Raw genomic sequence first — 12,136 nt, forward strand, 5'->3', positions numbered from 1 at the left:
ACTCTGTCGTGCAAGAAAAACCCGACGTAAAGCATCCACCTTATCAGTCCGCTAAATAATTAAATACAAATATCAGTAAATAAACATACATGATTTTTAAACAGTGAAAACAAAGACAAATATATTTCAAACTTGCATTGAATTCACCCAAGTCATTATTCTATCATAGTTCACAAAATGCATCAGATAACAAAGGCAAGTATGTTTCAAACTTGCAACACTGTCAACTTAGTATTTTTCTTTGTCTATTGGTTGAAGTAATGCAATTCATTCAAGTTTCAATTTGCAGAAGAAGAATAGTTTCAATTGGCAGTAAACGAATGAATTTATTAAGCAAAAGACAAAAACAAAACCAAAAACAAATACTAACAAAAACAGTTTAGCAGTATTGGCAGCAACCAAATGAATTTATTAAGCAATCTAAGTGAAATGGTTAATCTAAGTGAAATTACGAGTAAATTTATCATCAAGTTAAATATGAAAAATCTTAAACTTACCTCGTTGCGTAGAGTATGAACCTCATTCTGCAACGATACTACCATCTCACGTAGAGCGGCAACCTCACCACGTAAAGTAGACACCTCCACACGCCATGCACTATCGTTATCGCGTAGAGTACCGATCTCCTCACGCAAGGCATTGACCTCATCACGTAACTCCCTTGACTCATCCTGTGGAGGTGGAGAACAGGGAGATAGAAGTCGTGGCATCTTTGCCGGTCGCCTATCATGAGGTGATGGTAGAGAAGAGGCTCGATGATGTGACGGGATAGGTGATGGCTCTCGTTGTAGAGGTGTATAGTCGGGTCAATCTGGTGATGGCTCTAGGTGAGGTGATGGCTCTCGAAGTGGAGGAAGTGGAGGCTGCTCATCATTCGTGCCATCAAGAAAACGTTGACTAGCTTGCCACCAATCAGTGGCAAGCTCAGCCTCTGTGGGTGTCAGTCTCATTAATGGAGTGTTGGCCTCCTAAAAATATAAAAACTCAAACAAAGTTAAACGTCTACTATTAATAACTTGTTTATATATGATTGTATTTGTGTTAACTTACATTATTTATTGTCGCATATGGTATTAAGTCTTCCCAATCCAACAGACGTTTCCTCTTCCAGGAAATAGCCCTAGGAATATCATTTGAGGTTTTTAATGCATATGTCTGCATGCTGGGGAAAGCCTCGAATATCCAAATCTACAAACAATATAATAACAAACATTAGTAATTGTTAAATAATTAATTATAATTTTGAAAACATTATATAGAAATTCTTACTTTAAAAGCCCAAACAAAGCCTGACAAAGTGTATTTCGACCCATCGCCCCGTAAACTTTTGCGGTCATCAAAGGCAGACGACAACTTAGTCCAGGTAGCTTTCCATATATACGAACCCCACAGAGACAGATTCCATGCATTTAGGTCCTCTACCAATAATATTAGCTCCTGAGGAATAGGTTGTCTAGCCTCTCTGCCTAACAAGTCGGTATACAAAAGTATTAGAAGGCATACTCGGACAACATCGACGTCATTCATCCGAGTAAAACCATCTTTCTTATTAAACAATTTCTTCATGTCGTCGACGTGTAAGTTCGGCTTCTCTATTGACTCATCAGGAAAAACCCTGGATAACCATGATGGGCGGGTGATATGACGAGTGTACCGGCCTACATCATCGTGTCCGAATCGTAGACCAGTGATTAAGCATAACTCCTTCCGCCCAAAACAAGTATACGCCGGTGGAAAATGAAACCATATCTCTTCCTCACCACGTTGTATACTGTCGGGTAGATCGCTAGTCATGGTATGAAGCCACAAATGGGTCAAATTAGCATCTCCACCTGGATGTTGTACTCTCAGCCATGGCCCGAAGCAGGTTTCCTCAAACAATTTTCTTTGTGCAGGTGAAAGCTTCGAAGCAATTGTAGTAGCTAGGCTTACTTTATTCCTTAATGTCAATGAAGCCGAAAAAAATTTCTACAAAAACAATAAACATACCAAGTTAGATATACCAAAAACTACACTGTGAAGATATACAAAAAACAATAAACATAAATAGTAGTTTATTCTTGAAACTAAAATTTGCAACACTGTTTTGTCTTTTGGTTGAAATGAAAATCGCAATGAGAGAATGAAAATCGCAACGCGGAAATGACTATCGCAACGAGAGAATCGCAACGCGAAATGAAAATCGCAATGAGATAATCACAACGCGAAATGAAAATTGCAATGCGATTTTGGTTTCGCGTTGCGATTATCTCGTTGCGATTTTCATTTCCGCGTTGAGATTTTCATTCTCGAAACTATTCTTCTTCTGCATTACTTCAACCAAAAGACAAAACAAAGACAAATACTAACTTCACAGGGTTAAATACTAAACAGTTTAGCAGTATTGGCAGCAATCGAATGAATTTAATAAGAAATCTAAGTGAAATGGTTAATCTATTATTGAAATTACTAATAAACTTATCATCAATTTCAATATGAAAAACCTAAAATAATGCAAAAATTTCAAAATAAAAATAATTAAAAAAACTAACCCTCAGAGGTTGATTTTCCATTTCTGAATGATTGTGAGGGATTTCTGACCGTGAATGGTTGTGAGGGATTTCGCCGGCGATGGGGACGGAAATCTTTGGAGATGGGGACGGATTTCACCGTAGAGAGTGAGAGATGGAGATGGGACTGAGTGTTGTGATTTTAGGTTTGAGGTTATGAGTTGCGATTACTGTGGACGGTTCAGTTTCCGATATATTAAGAAAAAATTCGTGTTTGGAATTTGAAAAAAAATACGCATTAATACGAATGGCGCTATGTAAATCGCATTGCGATAGTCAGATTCGCATTGCGATTTACGTATTCGCATTGCGATTTACTTAATCGCGTTGCGATTTACGTATTCGCATTGCGAATTATGAAAGTCGCAACGCGAATACATAAATCGCAATGCGAATTAGGAAAATTACATTGCGATAGTCAGTATCGCATTGCGATTTACTTATTCGCATTGCGAATTGGGAAAATCGCAACGCGAAATTGGAAAATCGCATTGCGATAGTAATAATCGCGTTGCGAATCTGGAAACTGATTTGCGATAATGGAGATAATTAGCGATCGCATTGCGATTTTATTAGTCATTTTGGTAAATCCGAAAAAAAAATTAGTTAAAATCGTATATTTTATGAGATTTTTGGTTATTGAAGTTATTTTCTCTAATACAACAGACAATATCATCTTCTACTTGGGAATAGGCTTAATGGAAAAGGGCAGCTAATCACTGTGCGCCTGTAGGGACAACAATGCCCGACTCTCCAAGTATCTGTCTCATCAACTGTTGGATAGGTTCACTTGTTTTTTTACACAAGTAAAAATATGCTATTAACAATGATTCTCCTAGTCTGTAAAGTTTTGAAAGTATACAAAAATATTATTACCTAACCTTAGTTTTAAAAGGCAGACTTCATAGCAATTTTGGTGTAGTTGCTCTAATTTCACTTCAGACTTTACTCATTTTATACTTGGGAATTCTGATCACACTCTCTAACAGGCTGAACAATTTGTATTCGCTTTTTTTGTTTGCTGATTGTATTCCATTTTTATAATAATAAGTAAATATTTCGCATTCAAATTAACCACAATTCCAAGAGCTTTCTTCCAGGTTGGCATGTGGTTATCTCTAGTAGGGCACTCCTAGCATCCTTTGGCGCAGCAACGGGTATTGCAGCCTCACCACCCTCGACGTCGGGTGCTCCATCAAATCATTGGTGCAACCCTCCGGCTCAGCTAAACAAGATAAATGTCGATACTGCATGCCCGTTACCAATGTGATGCCAGCGGTTGACATTTTTGCACATGATCATTATTGTTCGATGGTGGTGTAATTCTTTTCGATATTATAAACCACTAAATGATAACAGAAATAACAACAAAAGGAGGCCACTATCTAACCGAAACGAAAATTTATAATTTTTAATCTATCACTGTTAACTATGAGATCAGCTTCAAATCAAATTATCTTAATTTTTTGGCCAAATGAAACCTCCTCATCATAGGAATTGACCGGCGATCGCTATTTTCATCGAAAACTTTGTCTTTGCAGTGGCTGCATATTTGAAAAATTAGGACAGCAAACGATAATGGTTGTAATGAAAGTGGATTAAAAGTTTAGTGATTGTAATGTAAGTTTTAAAAATTTGATGACTAAAAGTAAAAACACCTTAAAAATTCAATAACTACTAACATTGTTTATTGTTAATTTTAAGCTTAAGTATACAAAAATACCTAACCTATGTCCGTTTTTTCAATTTAGTGTCTAATGTTTATTTATTTCCAGTTTGATGCCTAACATGGCATTATGTTATTCAAATTGGTCACGTCGTGACAGAGACCATTAGCCCATTAAAAATGTCATTTAACAAATTTTTTAATATTAAAAAATGATTTATGAAAATAAGAAATTAATTAAAATAGATTAATTGAAAATTTAGACCTTTTAACTTTTTACCCGTTAACACTAACTCAGTTTCCCTCTCTTCCTATTCATTTTGGATAATCTAAAAATTTACAAGGAACCCTAGTAATTCTCGTTTATTGTTGCAATTGAGGAATGCAAATCTGTTACTACTCTAAATTGATTCCTTTTTGTTTTTCATTCAAACTCATTAGTGTTAAGGAAGAAGAATCGTCAAAGAAGTGAAAGTGTTAGTCAAGGTCAAGTTCAAAATGTTGACTATTTCAAAGAACAATCATGCAAGGGATTGACATGTACACAAATAAAGCAACAAGACTACAAATTTTAAATGTTAGTAATTCTAATTCTAAATAAATTTAATTAATTTTTTATAAAATTATGTGCTTCTGATATTTTCTTTCATTTTAATAACTAGTAAGACCAAGTCAAGTGCTCATTTCTCGACCTAGGTCATCTATTGCAGTCAGGATGCAAAGTTCAAGTGGTACAACATCACCACCACCTTCAACATCTTCTCAGTCACCTTCAATGAAAACTTCCAACATTGATCTACAATTAAGATTGCTAAAGCTTCCCATCAAAAGACCTCCCCCTAAACCAACCATTTGAAGACCTTAGAATGAAGTTTACGCTTCTTTTTTGTTTTGTGTTGCGTGTCTTTAGTTACATGAAATTGATTATTTGACTTTGTTTAGTCATGTGAACTATTTGTGCAGTTGACAGTTCATTTTGTTTATATATATGTAACTTTTTAGGCATTTCACTTTGATGAATGTTATATGAAACTATTTGGGTATTCACTTCACTTCAATATATAAAACATTTTCTTTTACTCCTATTACTTTCCAACGATTTATATACCCACGTTCAATCAACAATTATGTATCAATGCAATATAAACGTATGCTAACATTTAATTTTCATAACAACAATTTAAACTTTTATTATCTTCTATCATAACAATTGTCATACCAACATTATAACAACAACAATTTCCTTAGACTACACCAACATTACAAGAAACCCACAAACATAATAAATTTCCTTCTCTTTGTACATCACAATTGCCATACCATCTTTCATCTAAAGATCAAATTTCACCATGAAGTACACTATCAAAGAAGTAAAGAATGTTATCTTATAGAATAAAGATATGTCACCCTCTTTGCACATTTTGTTTTATATGATTTTACAATTTTCTTCAATTACTGATTTTTATTTTTCAAATTCCTATTTTCGATCATCAACATTTTCAATTGAAATTTCAAATCTTTATCAATACATCCATTGTCTAGTTCCTTGTCTATCCACTGGAAAAGAATTACACCGATTCTGCAACATCAAAAAATTAAATCAATAAATAAAGAAATAATTAGGCTAATAAGTCAACAAACCCTAAAATTTTCTTACAAAATCAGAACTTACCTCTTTCACTTGACAACACCCATAAAAAATTTCCTTTACTCCATGGCTTATTAAAAATGCAAATGGGAGCTTTCATTCCTTAATTACATTCCACGACCCTATAACCATAACGAGGCCTTAAACCTCCACTTGACATTCTTCACTCCCTGCCTACAGATTTTGAGAATTGATTTAGGGTTCTTGAATTCAATTTTAGAAAAAAAATGTGGAGAATGGGAAGAGAGGGAAAAACTGCTTATGGTAACCACATTTTTACAACGGTTAAAAACTAAATAAGGTTTAATTTTTCATTTTAATTAATTTCTTATTTTCAGAAATTATTTTTTAATATTCAAAATTATGTCAGGTGCCATTTTTAATGGGTTAACGGCTAAACTTAACCGTCCGTCATGGCTTGACCCATTTTGAATAATGTAATGCAACATTTGGCACTAAACTAATACAAAATAAACATTAGGCACTAAATTGAAAAAATAGGCATAGGTTGGGCACCTTTTGTATACTTAAGCCTTAATTTTATTTTACATATTTTTATTAATATTTTACTTATTTGAACAGTGTTGATTTAGATAATGTTTTAAAACATACTAAAGTTATTATCTGTTGCAAATTTGGAAGAGATGTTGGTTATGATTAGGGATGGCAAATGGGTATAATTTTATAAATTTCACATTGTATTTGCATCAATTGGGGTGGGGATGGATATAAGTTTAATGGGTAGTAGGCGGGTGAGGATGCAAAAAGTCATACCCACCGTGGTAATGGATAGGTGATGGGTTTAAGACCTTACCTTCCTCGTATTCGCCTACCCCACATCTTCCCACCCACTAACTATCCACTGTATAAAATTTGGACCATTATGAATTTAGGTATAAATCCTAAGATTAATTTGTAAATATTTAGATTTTATAGCATGACTTGTAATGTAACCAAATATTATGGTATAAACATTTTTAAAATTGAAGTTAACCTCTTATCTCAAATTGGTGGGTATGGATAGGTACAGACGTGTACGGGATGAGAGATGAGTATTCAATAAATTAATGGGTGTGAGAATGGATTTAAGAATGTCCCCGCTTGAACGAGTGTGGATTTAAAAATCTTACCCATCAAAGATAGTGGGTTAGTGGTAGATATAAAAATATTAAGTGAATATAAAAATAAAGAAGGGTATCTACACTCACCCCACCCATCCATTGATTATAGTACCTACTAACTATTATTTTTTGAATAGTATATTTTAAGAAGATATAGGTTACAAATTCAAAAATAGAAAATATATTAGCTTTAAGGAGATTTGAATATTTATCATCCATAACTTTAATTGATTTGGATTCAGATTTTAGGTATTTAAAATTTAATAGTATTTAATTCAATTTAAATGTTAATACTTAGATAATTTAAGGATAAAAATGAATTTGAATATATATAATTAAAAAGACTACAAACTTTTAGTCATTCCCAGTGGTAGCCATTATAACCATACTACAAACTTTGTTTTGGTTAATTTTTATCTTTGCTTTTCTTATATACAAAAAAACTAATTATTTTGTAACAAAAAAAAATAATTATTTTATTAGTTTAATATAAAGATAAATGTTTAAATTATATTTAAAATTAATTTTTAGTGTTTAAAGAATTTTTGTTAAAAATATGTTTTTAATGTTTTTTCTGTTTTATTTTTAGGTTTTTACCGTTAAAAACCCATTAAGTGGCACGTGTTACATTTTTATTTTTTAGAAAAATCTGAACGTAACACGTGTCATTTAACGATTTTTAATTATATGTACCTAAAAATAAAACGAAAAAACATTAATCATATATTTTTAACAAAACATTCTTTAAACACCAAAAATTAATTTTAAACATAATTTAAAAAAAATATTTTTATATTAAACGTATACTATTTATTGGCTTTTTACCCAAAAATCATCCAAATATATATTATTTACATCTCAAGTACAGTTTCTCCAAATATTATCGATCTAACATCCTTTGGCAGTAAAGCGCGGTTGACCAAACGCGCATTGCACGCGTAGATAGAAGGCGTGGATCATCAAGCATGTCTTCCATCAGAGATGGTGCCACGGGGGTAATGCGTGGATCCTCTGGTGCGCCATCGAAGGGATTCTGACACGTGCTAGAAGGCGCGGATCATTATCTACACCTTTTACTATTCCCCAAACTATCTCTTTTAATATCGCCCAACCATCCCCTCCCCTTTAATTCCACCCGTCCCCCTCCCTCCTCCACCTATAAATACCCCATTATACAACCCTCAAACCACACCAAAAATTTTCTCTTTATTTTATCAATCATTCTGGTAAGCTTTAAGTAAGTTATGTTATCGTTTTTATAAGGTAAAAGTTTTATTATTATATTATAATCATTTAGTAGTTTATTATTTTATTATACTAATTTTCTATTGCTTTTTGTAGTTATAAAACAGAAAGCGGGTTACTGCGTTTAGATGGAAGTCATATTTCCAATCATTTTACCGATACAGTAACAAATTTAAATTGTGTTATTTTAATTATTGTGAATGTTTTATTTATTTATTTTATATTTGTTTAGATTTTAATTTATATATTACTTATTTAATTAGAGAAGTGACCGTATATTAGACCCATTTATTCATAACGTTAAGTTAGAGATATTGAATTGTGTCTAGCCGTATTTAGTCGATGTTGGATTCAGTTACATAGCGAGATATGAAGGGCACTGTAACCTTGAACTTCCCCTTATGTTTGCACTGATTAAGAGGTGGAGACCAGAGATACACGCATTTCATCTTCCTTGTGGGGAGTACACTATTACGCTGGAGGATGTTTCTATACATTTTGGGCTTCCGGTAAATGGGGCTACTATTTCTGGTGTGGCGAATGGTGATTAATATTCCTTATGTAAGAAGTATCTTAGAGGTATCTTGCCTACTTGCAATGGTGATCAAATACCGTTAGCATGGCTGGCTAAAATTTTTAAAAATTTGAGTGAAGATTGTTTCGAGGAACATGCTAAAAGATTTGATCATGCTTGCATATTATAACTCATATGAGGGATTTTGATGCGCGAAAAATATCGCAACCAAGTTCATTGTATGTGATTGTGTCACCTCGATGATTTTCACGTTGCCAACTCACTTAGTTGGGGCTCAGCAGTTTTGGCATCTCTGTATAGAGAAATGTGTCCAACAACTGATTATCGAAAAAATTGCTATCGACGGATGTCTCATTATTTTCTAATCTTGGGCATGGTACATCATGCCCTTTTTATGTTTGGACGTGAATAACACGTTGGTCTTCTCGTTATTTTTGAGGTAATTTCAATACTGAGTTCGTTTATAAATAATTTTTTGTGAGTATATAATGAAATATTTTTTTACATTGAATAGGTGGTCAATGAGTACTCATTGATTAGAAGGCTGGTACAGAGGTATACATTTAAATTTTATTATCTACCTTTAATTATCGTTATATAATTAGAATATTTTATTTATAAGAATTATATATATTTGTTTTAGTTTGAATGGGCACCTTGCTCAACTAAAGAAATGAGGTTCTGCATCCCACCTCACTTGAATGGCTTATCAGATGTATGGATGACGGTGGTCCATCTGATATGTTATGTTATTATTGAGTGACATCCTACTGATCGTGTGCTCTGCCAATTTGGATTAATACAATATATTCCTGAAACACCTAGGAATTTTGACCATCTGTATAACGTCGATAGACGGGACAAAAAGGATGTCAACTAACTAATAAAGCACAGGGAGTGGATAATGATCTAGGAGGATCGACGTAAACGCATTCCCCATAGGGAGTCGATTTATGTGGATCATTATTCGGTTACGGCTGACTATTATCAGTTGTTTAACACGTTTGGGAAGTAATTCATACTTTTCGAGGAAGCACGAGGTAAGAGCATTCATTAGCATCGAGAAAAACATCCACCGTCACAACATCCACCGTCATAACATCATCATCCCCTGACTCGTGGACAGAGAGCAGGCACTTCCAGCTTGTCCTCAACTATCCGACATGAACCATCATAGCATACACAATCTACATCGGTTTACATACCCATCCCGCCATTATATATGGGTACACTGCCGGTTCAGATGGCATCACAGCCATTTCAGATGGCTCCACAACCGTTTCATATGCCACCGCAAGGTTTATGATACCTCGTACTGGACATTATACTACCATGCATATGGATCCAACGTGGGCTTCATATGCTACTTATTTGGCGGGTGGTGCTTCACCACAAACACATAAACAGACACCTCTGGCTCAGTATAGATCACAGACTTCGATGTCGATGTTTTCGTAGTTTTCACAGTTCTCTATGAGCGGTGGGATGGTTAGTCATACACCTCCAAGGTTCTTATTCTATTGAGGTGCTACATCGTCATCCGTCCCTCATCAACAAAATGTAGCTACTACTGTTGATGATGATAATGATGAGAGTGTGAAAGAATAGCAAATTATACGGAGAAACCCTCATCATAATAGACAAACACCGCTTTGTGGAACACATTCATGACACAGAAATCGATAGACTTGTTTAGTTTGTAATATTTTTATTTAATTTTCTTTGTTTATCAACAAACGTAATGGATTATGGACTTTTTATTTAAGTTGTTTCTTAATGTTTTTATTATTTAATTGATTGAGTTGTAATGTTTGTATTTAATTGTTTTTTATTTAGTTTGTAATGTTTTACTTTAATGCTCAAATGACATTCTCAGAAAGTAAACGAAAATGAAATAACATAAACTGAGATTTCAAAAACCATAATTACATCGTGATGATCAACTATTATGTGATATTAAAATATGGATATTTTTTCTTATTATGACCTAGGTTTCTACAATGCTCACATATTTTATTTTCTTTGGACATCTCTCAACTATCCATATTACAATGAATTCAAGTGGAATTTGGCCGACTTGGCTTCCTTAATAAGGGTTGATCTTGTACAATCGGAAGCCAATTCTAAACCTCGTCTATGTCTTTCTCATTGCCTATCAGGTTAAACTCAAATTCATATACCTTAAATATAGTTGAAAGTCGATATACGGGATCCACAAAATGGTTATAGTCTTGACGGATATAAGAGCAAAATGCTATAACATTGGAGCATTGATACATCAGAGCTTGAAAAAATCCACAGTCACACCACATGTCTTATAGATTAGCTCTGAACGACCTAAATTCAATCCCTTGAAGAGGTTATGACACGAAATAATTAATGGGGTCCGAGAAAAGCTTGTCACAAATATTCCATTTGAGCAATAATTCATTTTTGTAGATCTACAACTAATCTTGGGTAATAAACATGGTCGTTTTGCATTCAAGTTAAAGCTTGTCCCCCGAGCTTGGCAAAAAATGTCCCTTTTAAGGTCGAATTGATTTCCTCAGCCAAGTTGGTCGTCATATGTCTATATCGATATCCATCATCGTATGCATTTTTCAATATTTCTTTATTGATGAGGCTGATATAATTGTATCCTTGCTAATTTTTCCTCGAAAATCTTGAAGCATGGACTCAAACGTTTGAGGTAATAGTTCGTAACCTTCGTATCAAATGTAGTACTTACTGTTAAGTTCACATACAAAAATAAAAATGATTGAAAAATGAAATTAGGAATCGTGACATACCCATGCGTACAAGTAATTGGCGTTTCTCATTCTTCTTAAATTTTTTATGATAGTTTGTGGCAATATGTCAGATACAATACCGATGTTAGACATGGGGCGGTTTCTACATTGGACCCAAAGAGTTCATAATCGCTTTGATCCCAGCTCCACAGTCTGAAATGATGCAAATTATTTCCCTCGTGACAATATGTAAACGTAAGTTTCTAAGAAAAAACCCAAGAATTTGTATCTTCACCTTCAACAAGGGCAAAAGCAATTGGAAGAATGTTGCGATTATCATCTTGGACAAATAATAATAGTAAAACTTGCTTGTATTTTCCATACAAGAATGTCTCATGAATTTGGACCACGAGTTTGCAATACTTCACGACATTAATGTATTGTGGGTACGTCAAAAAAAGCAGGTAAATTTAGCATCGATCACGAAGCACTTGATCATTGTGGTATGCATGGCAAGTTTCGAAGTCGACTATCATCACAAGATTCAGTCTGCGCACTACATTAAACCAACTTTGTAGTTCATTGTAAGATGAATCACACTCGTCGTGAAGTTTTTTAATGGCATTCTGTTTTGCCTTCCATG

The sequence above is a fragment of the Hibiscus syriacus genome, unplaced genomic scaffold (genome assembly GCF_006381635.1).
Source record: "Hibiscus syriacus cultivar Baekdansim isolate YM2019G1 unplaced genomic scaffold, ASM638163v2 tig00110482_pilon, whole genome shotgun sequence".
Taxonomy (NCBI): Eukaryota; Viridiplantae; Streptophyta; class Magnoliopsida; order Malvales; family Malvaceae; genus Hibiscus; species Hibiscus syriacus.